Raw genomic sequence first — 22,992 nt, 5'->3', positions numbered from 1 at the left:
GCAGGATATTATATCTCCCCTTTATTTCCGTGGATCAAAGTATATGTACCCTCTGGTCTGCTTTTTTCAGGGTGGATGGATCTCTGAATTCAACCAAATGTCTGACTCCTTAGGAAATATAGAGTTGGATTCACTAGCAGTGGCGCAGGAGATGGTAAATCACACTTCCATGAGCCTGCTATGGCCCCAGTGCTCTATTTGATATCCACCCTCTAGTCAGATGGTGATACAGCCACTATTTCCCTCTGAGTTTTCACTCTGAGGGCAGCTTTAGTTTATGGCCACACCACATTTCCAGTCAATAATTTTTAGGTTGTGGTTTGGGCCTATAACCATCCTGACAGATTTGAAGTTGACTCTGCTTTGTGCTGCTGCAACCTTTTGATTAAAAAGGAAAAGACACCTATCGGGGATAAATGTGAAAGAGGCAGATGACTACAGCATCATGTTCTCCAATCATGATCTCTAATTATTCACTCACACCTAATTATTTGTCGTCATCATCTTCATTGACTGCTTGCTAAATTCTTCAGACAATGCACCTATTTTGCCTTTATACTTTGCCTATTCTGGAATGCTGTAGCTCACAAAACAGAACATTTGCTAGTTAGCAAGAATGGTCATTTATCTTAGTGTAATTCTATGTCATTCCCTATTACTGGCAGTGATTGGCAATGCAATTTTTTTGTAATAAAGCCAATAAATACTCAGTACTTTACGTGCTGCTCAAATATTTATTTAAAAGCAAAACTGGGTTAGTGTCCCAGGATAGTTAAAAATAGTATTTGAACACATTAGAAAATGTGAGGGGGGAAGAACCAGCTTTATAAATGCTATTTAAATTGGGAAGCAAGGACCAAAGAACCCTGTTTTTTACTGAAATGAATAGTTCTGATACATTTCCCCTGGAGAGTCAGCAGAACAATTGTTGTAGTCAGTAGTTCAAGCATAGCACATCAAGAAGGAAAGAAGATGAGTTTGATTTCCCAAATATTATATGGTATCTGTGCTTTGAAATGGAATATAACATATTTTCTGAACTGTCTCTGTAGATGCTTTCAAGTATCAGAGGGGTAGCCGTGTTAGTCTGGATCTGTAAAAAGCAACAAAGAGTCCTGTGGCACCTCATAGACTAACAGATGTATTGGAGCATAAGCTTTTCTGGGTGAATACCCACTTTGTTGGATGCATCCGACGAAGTGGGTATTCACCCAAGAAAGCTTAGGCTGCAGTACATCTGTTAGCCTATAAGATGCCACAGGACCCTGTCACTTTTTGTAGATGCTTTATCCACTGAGTCATCAAAATGAACCTTGTACAAAACTCTCTGAAGAAGCATCCAAGGTACTTTTGTTTGGCTCCCTCTGACTTCTAAAATCCAGATGTCATACATGGATGGATGATATTGATATGCTCAACTACACATCCAGGTGCTAAATTCCATTCATTGGGCACTTCTCACCTATACTCTGCCCACTTGATCTCCACCTGGACTCTTTGTAAGAGTCCTAAGCACTGAGGAGCCACATAAAGCCACAATAAAAATAAAATAATAATCTGCCAAATACATGTATCTTTTTTCACATTCCCAAATGTGGATTTTTTCCACAAACTTATATGCACAAGATAAGAACTAGTAATCTAGCAATGAAAGGCTGCGTAATCGATGAATGAATTCCTTGGCCCATCCAGTATCTTCTCATTGATATATATCAGTTTTAATGGAATTACCTATCAAAGGAACAATCTGGATTAGTGGGGCCAGGTTAGCACCAAGGTTATGTAAGTATCTTCTTTAAAGCTCTTCTGTATATCTACCAGTGTCTCTCTGATGTTTCATTAGGTCAGAGTAAAAAATGACACCAATGTCATCTTCAATAAGCATAATTCATAGCCTGGAGGGCTACTATCTGCTCAGATAACCATTACAAGATGATTTTCAATATGTTGAAGATTCTGGATCGGGCAACGCTGAGGAATAGAGCTCACTTTCACTGAAATAGACTTAGATATTTATTGGCTTTGAGGGAATTATGAAAATGTTCACAGATCTTTTGCCCGACAGCAATGATTCTAGATAATGAACTGTGGAGACTGTCACCAGGAGAGTGCTTTAATTATGAGTTTCAGAATATGCATACAGAAGCGAGTATGGCTCTCAAACACCCTATTGCATAATATGGCCGTTAAAACATTTTTGAGTCTTAGTAGTTTATGAAGTAACACTGCAATAAATGAATATTTTCACTGGTCAAAATGTCAGAAACACTGTGGTGCTTTGCAGTATGTATGCCATCAGAGGAATGGAACAACTTCTCTGCTGGTGTAAACTGATACCGCTACATTAACCTCAACTGCTTTTCCAGTTTGCACCAGCAGAAAATTTGGCCCAATGCCTTTAGTCTGTGTGGATATACAGCAATGCCCAAATAGGATCATTTCATTTTACTACCCTAACAAAATCAGCAATATGTCTGTCTGTGAGCATTTATTTCATGCCTATCACTAGGATCTAAGCGCTGTAAATGTATTATGAACAGCAGTGAGCATTGTCCCAAGGAGATAGCCAGTTCTTCGTCTTACTCTTTGTTTTCATCATTGGAGCATTATGTGAGGTTCTCTTCTGCTCTGGTTCTTTAAGAAATGCTTTTACGACATTTGTTTTGCAGCATCACCTCAATATGGTGGGTCTTCTCTAGGACTCTGCTAAGAAAGTGTCCCAGAGTCTTGGGGCTGCTATTGAGAAGCCAGTGATTCCCTTGAATTTATACCTGGCCTCTGTTAGTTGTAATGTGCTAGATAACTGGAGCTTGCCATCATGGATCCCACAATGACTGTAGTCCTTGAGACAGAGTAAACATATTCTTATTGAAGTAGTGCAAGAAGAAAGATAACTGTTAACACCTATCATCTTATTAATTGATTTAGAAGACAAATCAAAGTCTTCACCTACACTCATTTCTCATATCAACCAGGGCCGGTGCAAGGATGTTTCATGCCCTAGGCTAAACTTCCACCTTGCGCCCTCCCCCCCGCGCCCCCGCTCTGAGCCCCCCCCACAACAGCTCCCCCCTCCACCTTGAGGCACCCCCTTGTGGCAGCTCCCCACCCCACCCTCCGCCCTGAGGCCCCCCCCACCCCTGCTCACCCCTGCTCCGCCTCCTCCCTGAGCACGCCGTGGCTGCTTCACTTCTCCCAACTCCCAGGCTTGTGGCGCCAATCAGCTGCGGTCACTGCTGAAGAAAATGGCGCCCTCCTCCAAATCCTAGTGCCCTAGGCGACTGCCTAGGTTGCCTAAATGGTTGCACTGGCCCTGATTTCAACACACAGATACTAGATCACTAAAAGTCCTTGAAAATGCAGTACCATATATCTAGCTATGATGCTGCTAAACTGATGATCATTCATACTTAGAGACCTGAATATACAACACAATGTTCAGGTCAAGCTTCAGGATCTGAGCACCTAATACTCCATAAAATATGTAAGTAATTGAATGATGTCACATGCTTCTTATATACATCTTAATTTGAAGACACAGTCCATGCATTTCTTGGCATGATTCAATTTGCTTGTCACTGAGTTTCTATGAGAGAATTTGAACACTGAAAATTATGGTCAAATAGGCTAAAATATAAGATTTTTGTCAAGGCCAGAAAAATCTTGAATGAATTGCAGTAACAAATTACCTGGTCAAAATATTTGCTAAAGTGATCAGTTCCAGCTCACTGAACTCTTCAATAAATTGATATTTATGATTGTGGATTCCTCATATAACATTATCTTATGAGACGTTTACATGCCATAACCTCAAAGAAAAGTTAAGCAGTTCTGGCACTTAAGCTGAAAGCAATTCTCTGATAAGTTATTACTCAGTCCTGCATATTAAATTATGGGTGGTTTCTGTGAAGACACAGAGTTAACAAAGTCACAGTACATTATTTGTTTTCTTTCAACATAATTAGTGGAATAGCTCACATGAATTATTTTAATGGAAATGTTCAGTCAACCTGAAGATTTCCCCTCCCAGAGTGAGACAAAGCTTTTCAATGTTAGATATTTTGGGTCTGATTCTTCTCCCATTTGCCTCAGTGTAAATCAGGAGTGACTCTGTAAAAGTAATTACTATGGATCTACAATATAGCTACAGGATCTCTACCAATAACTCTGACTGTATCTAGGTATCCCTTAAATACTTTACAGTAGCATTATGAGAATAAGTATATTTGAGTATATTCATCATCATCATCATCATCATCCAAAGTAAATCTATCCTCTTTCTTTGTAAATAAAGAAGAAAACAGATTTATTTTCTTGGAAAGTTGTCTAGTTTACTGTAGTTTTTATAGTGATGTAACTGAGAGCAGAATTTATCCTTATGGCACATATACTGTCTGTGAGACTTACATGGAAATCCCAGTTACATCAATGGGATTCCACATATGGATCCAGTGAGTCTCTAGCTCTATAAGAAGACCAGGTTGAATTATTCATTCTTGCTGAATTCTCTCACAAATTCCACTTGTGAACCAATCCCACTGATGGCAAATTCATTCCTTATTTGTAAGTATTCTCTTGGTAGTTTTAATGAACAATTTCAAGCTGATAAAATTCTCTCAAATGCTTCACTTTGATTATTCACAATCTGTTATCCATAGAATGTGATCAGTCACCGATGTCCCATGGTATGTTTCGTCTCCTTGATTGGGTGACTAAAACTTAAGTAGGAGAACAATGGCTAATAAATAGCATAGGATAAACAGCATAGAACAAAAAGCTACTTGTCTTGCTTGCAAATATAGGGATTTGTGTGAACAAACAGGTAATCCCAAAACATCTGTACCAAAACAACAACAAAGTCCATGTGAATGTTTATGAATAGTCATTAAAAAGGGGTAAAAACACGATCAAACCAAACAGCTATTTACAGTTCAAACGAATTTTACTAACAGTTTTGCAGTATTTCAAACAGTTTTTAGATAGAACTTTGCCACATCATAGAGTTCAAAAGACCCAGCACCCTCTTTGAGATATATATAGTTGTAAGGATACTGGCCTGTGCGACTCATGGCAGCTACCAATGGATTTCAGAGTAATGTTAAATGCAGGCTGGAATATTTACAAAAACTTTTCTTGGTGCTTGATTTAAAATAAAATGTGAGGCATCTGTGAACTCCCAGTGGCTGAAGGAAATACATTCTCCTCATCATCCTAAGCCCAGTTGTTTAAAAAAAGCCCAGTTTGCTATAAGTAACTATACTGTCCTGTCATTTATTACCAGAATGCAGCCTGGCTGAATCAAGAGGCAGGAATTTATAAAAGATGGAGTCCAAATTTTTCAGCTGTCCATTGACAAAGCCTATTGAGTCTTTACTCTCCTGGAAGTTTGCCCATTCCTGTAACTACCTATTATCCAGGCCTGTTCTATTTTGTACTAAATCTATCCTTATTTTCTCTAATTAGTTCAGTAATGTGATTCCCTCACAGGGAGCCCTCACATTCATTTTCAAGGGCTATAGATTTTAGTTTATACAATTTATGAGAGCAAAGGTTTCCCAAATGTGGCTGTAGGGCCTAATGCAGCCCGCTGAGACCTAATATGAAGCCTACAGTTACCTTCTTCTTGAAACTGCATGATAAGGAGAGTGGTGGTCAATTGTAGGGGTTTTATTATCAGTAAATTCAAACAACTAACAATTCCATTAAGGAAAATGACAGGCACAAATAACTCTTATACTATTGTGCACTTAATTTTGACCAGAAATGTGTGTTTTATATATCAGTCTATACACACACACACACACACAAGCGACCTAGAGACCTAGCAAACTATTAATTTGTCCTGCTGTGTCACAAAATGAGGGTCACCAGCAACTGTGAAGTTCTGGAAGGAATAAACAGATGGTACAGTAAACAAAGCAGAAGTTTTTGGATCGGGATTGTGCTTTGTTTTGCCAGGTAGGGTGAAGATTAAATTTTCTTTAGAGCAAAGGAAGCTATTAAATAATTAAATCAACTCTGATGGCACTGCAGCTGATACAGAGTCCAGCAGTGCATAGGTGCCTTTGGACACCTGACAGTTAAGAATGCTTTGTTCACTGGAACTAAGACAAAGATTTTTCATTCTCTTTGTGTGGACTGTTCATCATGTGTGTTCTTTGTAGCGTTGTGGCTCTTTTAGATAGTCAATGCTGGCTCTAGGGTTTTCATTGCCCAAGGCAAACTTCAAACATTCCCAGCCCCTGCAGTCACTTTCCACAGTAAATGTTCAGTTATTCTGTTGCTCGGGGTGAAAGACTGATGTTTCTGTGTGGGTAATATTCCTGCAGTATCCAGTTCTAAGGACGTTATGTTCTTGTCTGATTAATGCAAGTGAAGGGAAATAACATTTGGTAGAAATTGACTGTGGGGGGAGGGATTGATGACAGATGACAAAGCATACTCTCACCCTGATCCTAGCACAGTCCCTCTACCACAACTCTGTATGTCTGGAGAAGAGATGTTGGAATGGGAGGGCAGAACCAGAAGATGGCCACTTTCCACAGTGTCAAATGTCCCTATCTTCTGCAAGTTCCTGAGATCCATTGAGTTTCTATATGGATCTCCGGATATCAGCAGGTTTATTGGGGCAGTAGGTTGTCTCTCCCAATGCCTGTTTTGTAGGGGGCTTAAGGGGAGGAATTTGAAGGAAAGATTCAGAGTTTAAATTTTGGGCGCAGAGCCTCAAAGGTGTTTAGGTGCCTAACTTCCAATGAGGATATGGGCCTTTGAGTTTTCTGACCACTGTGGTAAGCTTTTCCTATAAAGGGGTCAATATGACCCTAATGCAAAGGGTTATGATAAGTTGGAGTCTATAGAAGATATGATATATTCTTTAATTACTTGCTCTTGATTACACAGTCAGAAAGGGGAGAGGAATCAGAATATGATATAACTAAACACAGTTTGATCATTGAATACCTTGTATATTGTTGCTGTAATGTTTGATTGAACTTGAGGTTGACCTCATCTGTTCCTACTAAGGTCAACGGTAAAACTCCCATTGACTCCAGTGAGTGCAGTATCCATCCATGTGCATTTGAGAATGATCTTTCATAACTAATCATAATTGAGTCAAATTATATTGGAATTATTGTAGGATCAGACCTCCTGAAGTGAGTTGGAGAAGCCTATCAGCTCTCAGGTTTGGAGCACCTTGAAGCTTTGAGCCCATTTAATTTATATTTACTGTGAGTACAGCATTCATTAATTTTTATGCACGCTTGCTCCAATGTTGCATTCCTGGGAAAAAGGAATAGAGTGCAGCTGTTAATGATTTGAGATAGATAGATTTCTGAGATGTTATTTATATGTACACTGGCATTACTGATTTCTATGTTTTTTTTACTCAATTCCGTGGATTTTATTTCTCGGATCATTCCTTTCTATCCATTATTGTTGGGGCGGTTCAAATGGCTTTAAAGCATTATTTTCATTGACATTTTATTTTAAACAATGACAATCATTTGCCTTACTGTCTTTTAAGATTCTAAGTACAATATAGCCAAATTACTAATACTCATTGGTATATTGTTTCAAGGATACTTATAACACATAAAACTGTTTTCCCCCTCTTCTCCCCATTAATGCTTCTCAGGCTTTTCTAAGAGGGTTATGGGTATTTATGAACTGTATTGTTTACAGAGGTCTATCAAAATGTTAACATTCTGACTATTAAACAGAATTGTTGACAAGTTATCCTCTTGAATATTTGAAAGAAGGGATGGTATATATAAAAGATGAGGGAGTGTACAGCACAGTAACTATAAATAAAATGCCTTATTTTAATTTTCATGAAAAAATTGCATCTGAAGAATCATAGGATTGGTTTTCTTTTGTTTCCTAGATGCAGTGACTGGGGCATGAGTGGTCAAGCTTAGTTGTCAAAGCAGGAATCCCTCTCTGTGGCAGCAAACTATTATTCCACTATTTTCAACTGAGAAATGGAGACAGAGATTAAAGCACAAGAGATCTGTCACCGAGCCTATAATTGGAACTAAATCTCCTGAGATCCCCATCTAGTGCCATAACCTCAAGACCAGCATTCTACTTATTTTGTGGCTTTTCTGGAAGAAGATGGAACCAGAATTAATGCAGCATAATCTCCCTCTCCATAGAAGACCTCCAGAGATAACTCTGGATGGTAAGGTGTCCAGGCTCTGGTGGAGAGTGGGCAGATACAGAAATCGAAAACAGTCACTGTACATGACATAATCTCTTCTGAAACCAGAGGATCTAATGCTCCTTCATGAAGCAACACTTAATTCCTGCTCTACATTGTCATTTTCCCTGAGACTGTGGAAAGGAGTGCATTGTACGCCTGGTGGAGATGGTTTTGATGCAATGGGATAGGTAGAATCTAGAGAGCAGGTTTCAGGGGCATCCCCACTGTAGCTTTCAAGTTTAATTTCACTACAAACCTTGGGATCCACGTGGCTTGATGACCTCTGTCCCCGCCATCTCTGTGAGCCCTCTAGCCCTTCCCTATGCGGAGAACATTAAATGGAAACTCTGACCACCGGCCCTTTCATAGTGCTTTCAATGCAAGAGAGTATGCTATGGCCCTTGGAAAATAAGTTTAAAAACCAAAAAACATCATAAAGAATTAAGATTTTAGTTTTTAAGCACATTGTTCCCTGGCAATAATAGCCAATTATTACACAAAGCACTGTGTGAGATTTGATTATTTGTGACAAGAAAGACAATTTAAAGGGTAATAAAAACCTGAATCATTTTAACAGAGGGAGGAAAACACAGGCAAAAAGAAAGAAGCAATCACTAATGGAATTGTAGGGAGAAACAGCCAGCAGATAGCCCTGCATAACCCAGAGCTAAATTAACTTGGATTAGATTTTATTAATTATCTCACTGGATAGTAAGATTCAGACTGTGGTCAGAGATTATAATAAATGCACCTCTCATCTCACCAATCCTAAAGGAAAAAAGGGCAACAATATTTGTAATAGAAATCAGTATCTCCTGCCCTTGAGAACAGCCCCTAAAACAGAGATTGGAAGTGGAATGTGCCAATATGAAATGTACATGGTCACTGGAGAAGAAATGTTTTATGTTTTTTCCTTGTTATTTTCTCTTTCCCTCCTCCTTCCTCCTGTATTTTACATTTGTTCCCTGAAATAGATTCTAGCTTTTAAAGGGGGCTAGGGGCCTTTTAAAACAGGTCTGATTACAGCTTGAGTCTCCTACAAAGCACATGCTGCCAAGGCAGCACAACAAATGGAGCTGCACCAGTTTATATCAGCAGAGAATTTGGCCCATAATTGCTACTTTGGAGTTCATTCAAGATTTTCACTTTCTAGGGGCTTTTTAAACAATGTCCAAGACATTTCAGTCTAAAGAACAAAAAGGACACCGTTTTTTAAAGAGTCCCCTGACCCCAATCCATTCCTGTCTCTTGTAAGTGCACCATTATGCTAGTAATAAAAGACTATAACATTTTTGAGGGGAAAAAAATAGGTCTACAAAATCATACTTCATCTAATAGAAAGTTTAGAACTTAAGAAAGCTGATTTCTTGCCAGTGGTAGATTCAAAGCTCCCACAATCACCTTGAAAAGACTGAAAACATATTTTCAATCGCTAGAGGGAAGGAGCTTCCCCAAAGGCAGCGTAGAAAGGAAGGCCATTCAAAAATTCCAAATGGATTCCCACTAGTATCTCTGGGCTTCATGTGGCTGAATCTCAACATTTCTTTAGGAAAATTTATCCCTCGCACGACAGTCATTTGTCTTAACACCTTGTTGTTGCATAAAAACAGAGTTCTGCCAAGGACTGGCACAAGCATCAAGCTAACAGGGAGTTTTGCAAGGGAGTTCTCCAGGTGAAGGAGGAGCAAATACAGCATCTGTGGGATAAGTGACTGTCTGTAGTGTGTGTGTGTGTGTTTGTGTTTGGGGGTTACTTGCTGTGTGCTGAGCTTGTGTTTGTCAGTCTGTTTGTTTGTTTGGTGGTTTGAAGGACCATGTGCTGTGGCTGGCAGTTGGAGGCCATGAGCTTCAAAGGAAGGTTTGAAAGCTCGAAGCCTCTGGTAATTGGCTGAGCCTTAATCAGTAGGCGGGGCATTAACTCAGGCCAGAGCTTTATAAAGCCGCGCACAAGCGACCAGGGGCTGCTAACAGGGAGTTTTGCAAGGGAGTTTGGAAGGAGAGTGGGAAGGGGGGGGGGGTCCCTCGTCGGTCCTACCTGTTCCCCTGTAGTCCCCTTAAAACCTATAATCCAAACCATTTTCCAAAACCCCTTTCTTTAAAACACCCTTTCGTTAACTAGGAGACAATGCAGGCAGAAGCCCAGCAGCAGAGTGTGGTCTATCCAGTTTATTGTGCTGAGTGTAGCATGTATGATTACCTGCCCTGTGGGCGGGTGGCATATGTGTGCAGTCAGTGCAAGGAGCTCCTGGCCCTCAGAGACCATGTACAGACTTTGGAGGCCAGGGTGGCGGAACTGGAGGAGCTAAGGAAGGCAGAGAGGTATGTTGATGAGGCTTTCCGGGACACTGTAGAATTGTCCCACCTCCGCTCAGACAGCCTCTGTGCTGCTGAGGAGGAAGAAAGGCCCAGGGAAGCAGAGCAGTCAATGGGAGCAGAGGGAAACCTTCTCATAGTTTGGACCTTCCTTCCAGATGGTGCTGAGATTGCCTCTCGCACTGAGGTTACCTCTCCGGGGGAGGAACTCCAGTTGCCAGGAAAAGGCAGATGTTAGTAATGGGAGATTTGATCATTAGAAACATAGATAGCTGGGTTTGTGATGACCGGAGGAACCGTATGGTGACTTGCCTGCCTGGTGCGAAGGTTGCGGATCTCTCGAGGCATCTAGACAGACTTACGTGTAGTGCTGGAGAGGAGCCGGTGGTCGTGGTACATGTAGGTACCAGTGACATAGGGAAGGGTCGGAGAGATGTCCTGGAAGCCAAATTTAGGCTGCTAGGGAAGAGACTGAAATCCAGGACCTCTACGGTGGCATTCTCAGAAATGATCCCAGTTCCACGCGCAGGGCCAGGTAGACAGGCAGAGCTTCAGAGTCTCAATGCGTGGATGAGTCGATGGTGTAGAGAGGAGGGGTTTACATTCATTAGGAACTGGGAAAACTTTTGAGATGCGGGGAGCCTATACAGGAGAGATTGGCTCCACTTAAACCAAAGTGGAACCAGACTGCTGGCACTAAACATTAAAAAGGTTGTAGAGCAGTTTTTAAACTAGGAGATGGGGGAAAGCCGACTGCTGCAGAGGAGCATGTGGATCGGACACAGACTTCTCTTAGGGGAGAGTCTAATGGTAGGGAATCTCCAGGTTATAGTCAGGAACAGAGGATGGAAGAGGATAATGTAAGGGCCGGATCAGATGATAAACAGTCACATAAAAAAGAATCTGGCACATCAGAAAAGAGCAGACAAATAAACGGGGACAAGTATTTAAAGTGCTTGTACACAAATGCTTGAAGTCTAAATAATAAGATGGGTGAACTAGGGTGCCTTGTGATAAAGGAGGATATTGATATAATAGGCATCATAGAAACCTGGTGGACTGAGAGCAATCAATGGGACACAATCATTCCGGGGTACAAAATATATCGGAAGGACAGAACAGGTCATGCAGGGAGGGGAGTGGCACTATATGTGAAAGAAAATGTAGAATCAAATGAAGTAAAAATCTCAAGTGAATCCACGTTTCATAGAATCGCTGTGGATAGAAATTTCATGCTCTAATAAAAATATAACATTAGGGATCTATTATCGACCACCTGATCAGGACAGTAATAGTGATGATGAAATGCTAAGGGAAATCAGAGAGGCTATTAAAATTAAGAACCCAATAATAGTGGGGGATTTCAATTATCCCCATATTGACTAGGAACATTTCACTTCAGGACGAAATGCAGAGATAAAATTTCTCAATACTTTAAATGACTGCTTCATGGAGCAGCTGGTATGGGAACCCACAAGGGAAAAGGCAACTCTAGACTTAATCCTGAGTGGAGCGCAGGAGCTGGTCCAAGAGGTAACTATAGCAGGACCGCTTGGAAATAGTGACCATAATACAATAGCATTCAACATCCCTGTGGGGGGAAGAACACCTCAACAGCCCAACACTGTGGCATTTAATTTCAAAAGAGGGAACTATACAAAAATGAGGGGGTTAGTTAAACAAAAGTTAAAAGCTACAGTGACTAAAGTGAAATCCCTGCAAGTTGCATGGGTCCTTTTTAAAGACACCATAATAGAGGCCCAACTTCAATGTATACCCCAAATTAAGAAACACAGTAAAAGAACTAAAAAAGAGCCAGTGTGGTTTAACAACCATGTAAAAGAAGCAGTGAGAGATAAAAAGACTTCCTTTAAAAAGTGGAAGTCAAATCCTAGTGAGGCAAATAGAAAGGAGCACAAACACTGCCAGCTTAAGTGCAAGAGCGTAATAAGAAAAGCGAAAGAGGAGTTTGAAGAACGGCTAGCCAAAAACTCCAAAGGTAATAACAAAATGTTTTTTAAGTACATCAGAAGCAGGAAGCCTGCTAAACAACCAGTGCGGCCCCTTGACGATCGAGATACAAAAGGAGAGCTTAAAGATGATAAAGTCATTGCAGAGAAACTAAATGGATTCTTTGCTTCAGTCTTCACAGCTGAGGATGTTAGGGAGATTCCCAAACCTGAGCCGGCCTTTGTAGGTGACAAATCTGAGGAACTGTCACAGACTGAAGTGTCACTAGAGGAGGTTTTGGAATTAATTGATAAACTCAACATTAACAAGTCACCAGGACCAGATGGCATTCACCCAAGAGTTCTGAAAGAACTCAAATGTGAAGTTGCGGAACTATTAACTAAGGTTTGTAACCTGTCCTTTAAATCAGCTTCGGTACCCAATGACTGGAAGTTAGTTAATGTAACGCCAATATTTTAAAAGGGCTCTAGAGGTGATCCCGGCAATTAGAGACCGGTAACTCTAACGTCAGTACCGGGCAAATTAGTCGAAAAATAGTTAAGAATAAAATTGTCAGACACATAGAAAAACATAAACTGTTGAGCAATAGTCAACATGGTTTCTGTAAAGGGAAATCGTGTCTTACTAATCTATTAGAGTTCTTTGAAGGGGTCAACAAACATGTGGACAAGGGGGATCCAGTGGACATAGTGTACTTAGATTTCCAGAAAGCCTTTGACAAGGTCCCTCACCAAAGGCTCTTACGTAAATTAAGCTGTCATGGCATAAAAAGGAAGGTCCTTTCATAGATTGAGAACTGGTTAAAAGACAGGGAACAAAGGGTAGGAATTAATGGTAAATTCTCAGAATGGAGAGGGGTTACTAGTGATGTTCCCCAAGGGTCAGTCCTAGGACCAATTCTATTCAATTTATTCATAAATGATCTGGAGAAAGGAGTAAACAGTGAGGTGGCAAAGTTTGCAGATGATACTAAACTAGTCAAGATAGTTAAGACCAAAGCAGATTGTGAAGAACTTCAAAAAGATCTCACAAAACTAAGTGATTGGGCAACAAAATGGCAAATGAAATTTAATGTGGATAAATGTAAAGTAATGCATATTCGAAAAAATAACCCCAACTATACATACAATATGATGGGGGGCTAATTTAGCTACAACGAGTCTGGAAAAAGATCTTGGCATCATCGTGGATAGTTCTCTGAAGATGTCCACGCAGTGTGCAGAGGCGGTCAAAAAAGAACAAGCAAACAGGATGTTAGGAATCATTAAAAAGGGGATAGAGAATCAGACTGAGAATATATTATTGCCCTTATATAAATCCATGGTACGCCCACATCTTGAATACCGTGTACAGATGTGGTCTCCTCACCTCAAAAAAGATATTCTAGCACTGGAAAAGGTTCAGAAAAGGGAAACTGAAATGATCAGGGGTTTTGAGAGGGTCCCATATGAGGAAAGATTAAAGAGGCTAGGCCTCTTCAGCTTGGAAAAGAGGAGACTAAGGGGGGATATGATAGAGGTATATAAAATCATGAGTGATGTGGAGAAAGTGGATAAGGAAAAGTTATTTACTTATTCCCATAATACAAGTACTAGGGGTCACCAAATGAAATTAATAGGTAGCAGGTTTAAAACAAATAAAAGGAAGTTCTTCACACAGCGCACAGTCAACTTGTGGAACTCCTTGCCTGAGGAGGTTGTGAAGGCTGGGACTATAACAATGTTTAAAAGGGAACTGGGTAAATTCATGGTGGCTAAGTCCATAAATGGCTATTAGCCAGGAAGGGTAAAGAATGGTGTCCCTAGCCTCTGTTCATCAGAGGATGGAGATGGACGGCAGGAGAGAGATCACTTGATCATTGCCTGTTAGCTTCACTCCCTCTGGGGCACCTGGCATTGGCCATTGTCAGTAGACAGATACTGAGCTAGATGGACCTTTGGTCTGACCCGGTATGGCCGTTCTTATGTTCTTATGCAATATGAAACTGAGCTGGTATTTTTTTTTTTGTAGGCTAGGATGAAAACATAGAGGAAAGCAGATGGTAACACCATTTGCAGTCTGAATGACAGCAGAGAAAGCTATAAACTTAGGCTAACAGCTTTGTCTCCTAACAAATGTTCACTGTCTTCGCAAAACCATTATCATTTATTTATTTCAAACATCTCAAAAAGTTGTAGGTGCCTCTCTAAACAAGTTAAGACATGGTCCCTACCCAGAGGCAATTTACAAACTATGACACAATGTAAAAGGGTCACAAATGTACAAAAATGGTGTAGAAGAGGAGAGACTAAGGCAACCATGGTAAGAAAACTATTTCTCAGCTGAGGGAGGCTAGAATTCAGTTTGGGGACTACTGAGTATATATTTTTTCTTGTTGTGTTGATGGTGGGTTTTGTTCTTGTTTCTTCTTTTGACGTGGGGATGGTTACAGTTTCATCAGTCATTGTTGCAAGCTTTCTTGCAGAAGCCAGTTTTGAGTAGGGGCTTGAAAGAGGCTATTCAGCTTTTTTCAGTGCATTGGGGTTGCCTTTGCTGAGGTGAAAGTTGCTCTTTTTGGGAAGATGGACTGCAGTTCTTTTCATATGTGATGTGCACATTTTGATTTCAGTTAAAAAGAGCCAGATCCTCAGCTGGTGTAAATCAGAATAGCACTATCAACGTCAGTGGAGCTCTGCTGATTTACAGTAGCTGAGCCACTTTCTTATAGTTTTAAAGTTATTCTTCCTCTATACTTCTCCTATCACTCAGTCTGAGCCACCGACAGTGAAGAAAGTCAATCAGAAGTGGTGAAGGCTCAGCTCAGATGTTTGGATATCCTTAGTGCATGATAGCCAAATATATACAAAAAGAAATCTTTTTGATTCCAGAACGACACCAGACATCTTATAAATCAGGAAGAAAGGATTTGCCAGACCATATCGGACAAGTGGTCCATTCTGGTAGCAGCCAACATCATCTACTTCAGAAAAAAGTGGGAAAACTAAAATGCTCTACAGTACACTCAGCCAATCATTCAATGGGAGAGGAGAAGGATCCTTCCTTTCCTGCCCCCAGGGGAAGAGAGTTAAGTTAGCAAAGTGTATTGGTTATTTTATAGTTTCTTAGATTTAGACAGAGTAACGTTTTCAAACGTGCCTACGTGGCTCAGGGGCCTAAATGAGGTGCATAATTCCCATTGCAAGGCTAAAGCACTTAGGCACTTTTGAAAATTTGGCACAAGGTCTCATTGATTGTCAATGGGACTTAGGCTCCTAAATCATTTTGGTGCTTTGGTGTTCAACTCCACTGAATTCAACAGAGTAGTACCCACTTGCAGCAAGTGTAAGTTTGGTGGTTGAGTAGGAATAAAAAGAAACTTTTTCCCCATGAGACAAATTTTGAACAGGAACAGGAAAAAAGAGAAACCTATTTCCTTTTGACAGCTGGTTTTGACCCTTCATTTCCCTTTGACATTATGAATTCCTTTAAAGCTTGGTGGAATGGGGAAAATCTAAGCTCCTAAAATCAGATCCCAGTGGAGCAGTCCATCCTATTCAGCGCAACTTTTGAACTTGTGCATAGCTTTTAAACATATGCCTAAATCCCATTGAATTCAATGGGACTGAAGCATGGTACTTAGGCATGTGCTTAAGTAATCTGTTGAAGAGGGATGACCTTGAGGATGTGCTCAAGTGATTTGTTGAACTGATACCTAAGCTCCCACCTATATGGCCAGGCAGAACAATGGCAATGGTCCTATGCAAGGTGTGAGGGCAGGATCTCTATAAAGTCTATGAAGAAAACAGCATGTACCTTTTAGAGGATGGTGCTCCAGGAGTTGCGGGTAGGGATCTGTATTTGCCATTTTGTGGAAGATCATTTTTAATCGGGCTTTTGCAGAAACTCATTTTTTAAAATTCCTTGTTGTGCATGTAGCCTTGCAAATCTTTGGATTTTTTTTATTTGTAATATCACAAATTTCCCATTTGCAGTGATTTTAACATTTGTTTGAACTTTTAGTGTGAATTGCATGACATGAAAATAGGCCATGCTGTTATTTAACATAACTCCAATACTTAATTTTTTTTTTACTTCTATAGTAATACAAGCGCCAAATTCAGTCCTAGTGTAAGAAGATGGAACTCCATTGTCCTTGGGCTACATTTCTCCCTTCATCTTCATAGCATCATACAAACATCAACTAATTAATTTCCCCTTTTGGAGGAAACAAGAGAATACAATATAGGGGAATGTGCTTTGTTTCTCTTGGAATGAAATTCATCCCTGTGCAGAAGGCCAGCATAAGGGGCCAGATATACTTTACATATGTACATCAAAGGTAAAATTTATCCTTGTGCAAAGGGGACAGCACAAGGTCTACGAACCACTTGAGTCCTCAAAATAGGGCTCTTGGGCAGATTTTAAACGCTATTTAGATGCCTAAAGATTCAGATAGGAGCCAACTGAATTTTCAAAAGTGCCTAAGCAGTTTAGATGTCTAACTCCCATTGATTTCAAGGTGCCTATTTTTCATAAATGAAGGTTGTGTAACTTTTGCTAAGTGTGCTTCTACAGTCATAAATACAGCGTCCCAGATGACAATATTTCACAAAGAGACATGACTCCTTTTGGCAAGAACACAACACTCTGTAATCTTTCTGACAGCCATTCATATTATGCTCTTTCTTGTAGTGGACTAAAACAGTAATTTATTTGAGTGACGAAGACAGTTTGGTTATTTAAACATTTGCAGCAAAATAATGTAGCTTTTTTTTCCTCTTGGTGCTCCGTGCTTTTAACTGAATAAATTGCACTGGTATCGTTGCGGAAATATTTTGTGAGATATATAAAGCATCCTAAAAAGAACAATAAATTATACATTAACCCAAAAGGGGCTTACACTTTTATTATTTTCCTTTGTTTAAATGACCTCTCCTAGAGTAACACAAGGGTCATTATTGTGGAAATTTTCAGGCAAAACTGATGTCACAAGAAATCATTTTAATGGAGCTCATCTTAACACCTATTGATTTGATCTGTTAAGTATGAAGGAAAATCAATAAGAATAATTTTCAGGTCTCTTAAACATTTATATCACCCAAGAAAATATTGTCAAGTGAAGACAGAAATCCTTGGCAGGAAAAAATAGAAATGACTAGGCATTTAAGTTCCTCCCTAGGAGTTTCACAGGTCATCTCTGATGCAACCCACTCAGACAGCTATGCCCTGGACCTGATTTTCAGCCTAGATGTCAAAATAGAGGACATCACAACCCATCCACCATCTTGGACAGGACATCAGCTCACTAAGGAAGTGGTCAGAGACCTTAAAGTAATAAGAAAGGCCCATGACCCTGATCCAGACAAAGACTCATGGACTCCAACAAATTCCAAAGCCCCCTAAAGAAAGCAGCACCCTTCCCATGGGAGGAGGAGTTGAGGATCTGGTGATTCATCATCATTTTACACAAGCATCAAGTCATCAGTAGCTGTCCCCCAAATCACTCTTCCCACTCTGGAACCCATCCAGATCTCCTTGATTTTCTGACACCCTGTGCTGGATGAAGAGAGGGGGCAGAAACTCAAGCTCTGATGTTCAAAAACAAAGGCTGATACTGACAGAATGAACCATAACAAATTCTGTAAAGCCTCTGCTGAAGCTGTATTACAGTCCAAAAAACCCTTCCTATCAACCTCCACAGAAACTGAAATATCCCACTCTAAGGAGCTATCCAGGGTGGTTACTGATTCATCGATTCTGAGTGCCTACTGCCTGCCCCAGAACTATGCACCACGTGCTGTGAAGAACTATTTTACTTTGCTGAAAAGATCACTCACATTTGTGAAGCCTTTTCAAAGAGTATGGATATGCTCACCTATCAACTCTACCAACAGCCCACCCACATGCCCAGAAATCAGTACAGTCACTGAAGAAGTTCTGGACACCCTGAAGAAGGCTCAACCCAAGAACTGTGAATCTGACTGATCCCCTTCCTGACTTGTGAAAGGGAGTTAAAAAGAACTGATGCCATTCCTGACTGTAATAGCCAATGCATCATTCAGAAGACATTTTTTTCCTTCCTCCTTCAATACTGAAGAAACCTATCCTGGTTACATCAATTTTAGCCAATTATCACGCATTGTCAAACTTCCTATTCCTGAGGAAGATCATGTAGAAGCTACTCAGACTCCAATTACAAGCTAACTTATTGAAGGTAATGTTCTAGATGTGGCACAAACTAGATTCAGGTAGGGACATGGAACTTAAGTCACTTCAGTGGCACTGATGAATGATCTACTGCTGTCAATGGATAGATTGTGGACATCCATTCTCATCCTCCTGGGCCTTTCTGCGGCGTTTGACATGTTGCCATGAGATAATCTTGTCTTACTTGAGGAAGGTGGCAGGAGTCATGGGTAATGTGCTACTATGGTTTGAGTTCTTCCTGGAGGGACACACCCCATACGTAGTGGTAGGAAACTGCATCTCCACCTCTAGTAACCTCTCTTGTGGGGTCCCACAAGGATTAATTCTCTCTATGGTCCTATTCAACATGTACATGCAGCCACTAGGTGAACTGGACAAACAACATGGACTCAAGTCCCAGCAATATGCAAATAACACACAGATCCACCTATATTTCTCTGCATATGATCACACCATTAATACCAAATCTGCCCAATTCTTGGATAAGATCAGTTCATGGGTGAAGAACAGCTGTTTGAAGCTGAACCTGAGCAAGACAGAGACAATGCTGTTGGGTAGAGGAAAGTATTTTGAAGAGTTTGAAGCCACAGTGTAGCCATCTTTGGCTGAAGGTACACATCCACTATTGGTCAGTTTGGGCCATAGATTAGGACTACTCTTGAATTCCTCACTAATACTGAGTTCTCACAAACAAAGCATTGCTCATGGAGATTCCTATCATCTCCAGTTGGCTAGGAGAATGTGTCCCACCCTGATGGTCAGTGACACGATTTTACTTATTCATGCCTTTGTCACCTCTTAGCTGGACTACAGCAATACAATATACCCGGGCATAAAGTCTTCAACATAGGAAACTTCAAGTAGTACAGAATGCTGAAGCACATCTCTTCAGCAACCTGGTTTATTGTGAGCACACCCGATTTATATGCCACTCTAAGACTTACCATAGAATTTCAAATCAAGTTCAAGGTCTTGGCACAATTAAACTCTCTACAGTAAGGGTAAAGCTTATCTGTGCAGGAGACAGAACTTTCTCAAGGACTGATCCTAGACTGTGGAATGAAGGACAATCACAAACCACACCACCTTCAGCTGCAATTACAAGGCAAATTTGTTTTTATCTTTCATTCTCTGACATAAATTCAAAGCAATAAGTATATTTAATAAAATAAGTGAATAAAACCCTACCAATGCAAGACAACTCCATCACACACCTGCTCCCCTTGAGGAGAGAATGAGAGAACAAACATCATGTGATGGATGTATAGACATGTTGCTTAATGCACTTCCGGAAGATGCTCAAATACTATGGTGATAAGCACAGTATAGTAGTCCATATATAATAGAATATATTAGAAAAGCATTTCATTTCTTTGTATTAAATTGTAGTCAAACTCATGTCTCAATGAGTTTCTATCAGGAGTGAATTTGGCACAATAACTGTAGAGTTCAATTCTGCTGAAGGAAGGCTGCTAAATGTTAAACATTTTCAAATCGGAGTGCTGTAGCCTCAGCTGATGTAAATCAATGTCGTCCATTGAAATTAACGTGACTATGCAAGTGACACCAGCTGAGGATCTGGCCTTGTTATTAAATGGACCTGATCCTGAGAAATATTATTGCAATGTGCAAAGTTAGATCATCAGGCTCAACGGGTAGTGGTCAATGGCTCAATGTCTAGTTGGCAGCCGGTATCAAGCGGAGTGCCCAACGGGTCATCCCAGGGCCAGTTTTATTCAACTTCTTCATTAATGATCTGGATGATGGATTGCACCCTCAGCAATTTTGTGGATGACACTGAGCTGGGGGGAGAGGTAGATATGCTGTGGGGTAGGGATAGAGTCCAGAATGACCTGGACAAATTGGAGGATTGGGCCAAAAGAAATCTGATGAGGTTCAACAAGGACAAGTGCAGAGTCCTGCACTTAGGACAGAAGAATCCCAGGGACTGCTACAGGCTGGGGACCAACTGGCTAAGCGGCAGTTCTGCAGAAAAGGACCTGGGGATTACAGTGGATAAGAAGCTGGATATGAGCCAACAGTATGTCCTTGTTGCCAAGAAGGCTAACAGCATAGTGAGCTACATTAGTAGGAACATTGCCAGCAGATTGAGGGAAGTGATTATTCCCCTCTATTCAGCAGTGGTGAAGCCATTTCTGGAGTATTGCGTCCAGTTTAGGGTCCCCCCACTACAGAAAGGATGTGGACAAATTGTAGTGAATCCAGCGGAGGGCAGCGAAAATGATTAGGAGAAGGGGGAAATGGCTTATGAGGAGAAGCTGAGGGAAGTGGGGTTATTTAGTCTGCAGAAGAGAAGAGTGAGGCGGGATTTGATAGCAGTCTTCAACTACATGAAGGGAGGTTCCAAAGAGGATGGAGCTAGGCTGTTCTTGGTGATGGCAGATCACAGAACAAGGAGCAATGGTCTCAAGTTGCAGTGAGAGAGTTCTAGGTTTGATATTAGGAAAAATTATTTCATTAGGAGAGTGGTGAGGCACTGGAATGGGTTACCTAGGAAGGTGGTAAATTCTCCATCCTTAGAGGTTGTTATGGTCTGGCTTGACAAAGCCCTGGCTGGGATGATTTAGTTGGGGTTGGTCCTGCTTTGAGCAGGCAGTTGGACTAGATGACCTCCTGAGATCTCTTCCAACTTTAATCTTCTATGATAGTATGAAAGTTCTGCTGTCACTCACATCCATGTAGCTTCACTATAATAATAAAAAATAATATATGGAGATATACCTATCTCATAGAGCTGAAAGGGACCCTGAAAGGTCATTGAGTCCAGCCTCCTGCCTCCACTAGCACAACCAAATACTGATTTTTGCCATAGATCCCTAAGTGGCCCCCTTAAGGATTAAACTCACAACTCTGGGTTTAACAGGCCAATGCTCAAACCACTGAGCTATCCCTCCCTAACTTTAGTGGAGTTCTGCAGGAGTCATTAAGGCGGACATCAAAATAAAATAGCTAATTAATTGTCTCATAAAACATTAAAATATAACATAGTGATGTAAATGAAAAGATCTCACAATTCTCTTTTGCATGTCAGTAAAACTGTTTAATCCATGTCTAATATTCCACATCTCCATGACCAGCTGTGCCCTAATGGCTGCTGGGAGTGAATCATGTCATTGTGTAGCAATGGATTCATCTGTTTCTCTAGAAAAATAGTAAGTTATTTAGGGGAGATAAAATTGTTGCTGTTATATGTGGTAATATTAGTTAAATGTTGATTTTTACATGTTTGACTTGTGGTAAAATAACTGTTTTGCATATTGGTTCCTCTTAATCCCTCAAACTCATTGATTATTTTATTTTGATGGTTTACATGGTGCATTATCTGCAGTCACTATCAAGCTTTGAATATGTTATAGTATCCTACTACATACCATATTATTTAGGACATGATCCAGTGCAATGCCTATTGAAATGAATAATGTTTCTTTTCATTGGTTTCAGTTCCCTATAGTCTAGCTATAAGTAACATTCTCTCAAACAAAAAGGGTTAAATTTTCAAGATGAATTTTTGGTTGGCTCTAGTTTTGGTTACTTAACTTAAGACACCTATAGGGGTATGATTTTTCATAATTCAAGTGCCCAGTACTTTTGGAAAATCAGATCTCTTGAAGTTGGGTTCCTAAAACCATTAATCACTGAAAAACGTAGGCAGGCCAGAGTATTTAACTACAGCAGTGGCTCTTAGTCTTTCCAGACTACTTTCCAGATTACCCGGTCAGGAGTCTGATTTGTCTTGCATACCCCCAAGTTTCACCACACTTACAAACTACTTGCTTACAAAATCAGACATAAAAATCCAAAATGTCACAGCATACTATTGCTGAAAAATGTCTTACTGTCTCATGTTTACCATATGTTTATAAAATAAATCAATTGGAATATAAATATTATACTTACATTTCAGTGTATATACTATAGAGTAGTATAAACAAGTCATTGTTTGAAATTTTGGTTTGTACTGAATTTGTTAGTACTTTTTATGTAGCCTGTTGTAAAACTAGGCAAATATCTAGATGAGTTGGTGTACCCCCTGGAAGACCTCTACATACCCCCAGTGGCTGAGAACCACTGAACTACAATATATTGTCCAGCCTACTGAATTAAGTGATGTGGGGTTCCTTCCATCAATTATATTGAGAGACTATTCTCAAGCAATAGCAAACAGTCTCTACTTCCTTACCTGTGAGCTAAGGCTTAGCAGCTGGAAATAAATATGTGTCTTGTTCATCAGAGGAGGAGGAAAAAGGAAGAAAGAGGAAGATCAAATTTTGTTTACTTTAGCAAATATTCACAGACTA

General features: G+C 40.3%; 1 long non-coding RNA gene across 1 annotated transcript; it reads left to right on the top strand.

Moving 5' to 3' along the window:
• The first annotated feature begins 748 nt into the window (after window positions 1-748).
• LOC115659441 lies at window positions 749-21,346 on the top strand. The gene is made up of 3 exons (XR_004002552.1): window positions 749-758; window positions 5,762-5,769; window positions 21,262-21,346. It is a non-coding gene; the product is annotated as an uncharacterized LOC115659441 (long non-coding RNA).
• The last annotated feature ends 1,646 nt before the right edge of the window (window positions 21,347-22,992 follow it).

Source organism: Gopherus evgoodei, chromosome 11, assembly GCF_007399415.2.
Source record: "Gopherus evgoodei ecotype Sinaloan lineage chromosome 11, rGopEvg1_v1.p, whole genome shotgun sequence".
Lineage (NCBI taxonomy): Eukaryota > Metazoa > Chordata > Testudines > Testudinidae > Gopherus > Gopherus evgoodei.
The sequence above is the reverse complement of the archived record's forward strand: the minus strand, read 5'-3'. Positions and strand labels throughout refer to the sequence as shown.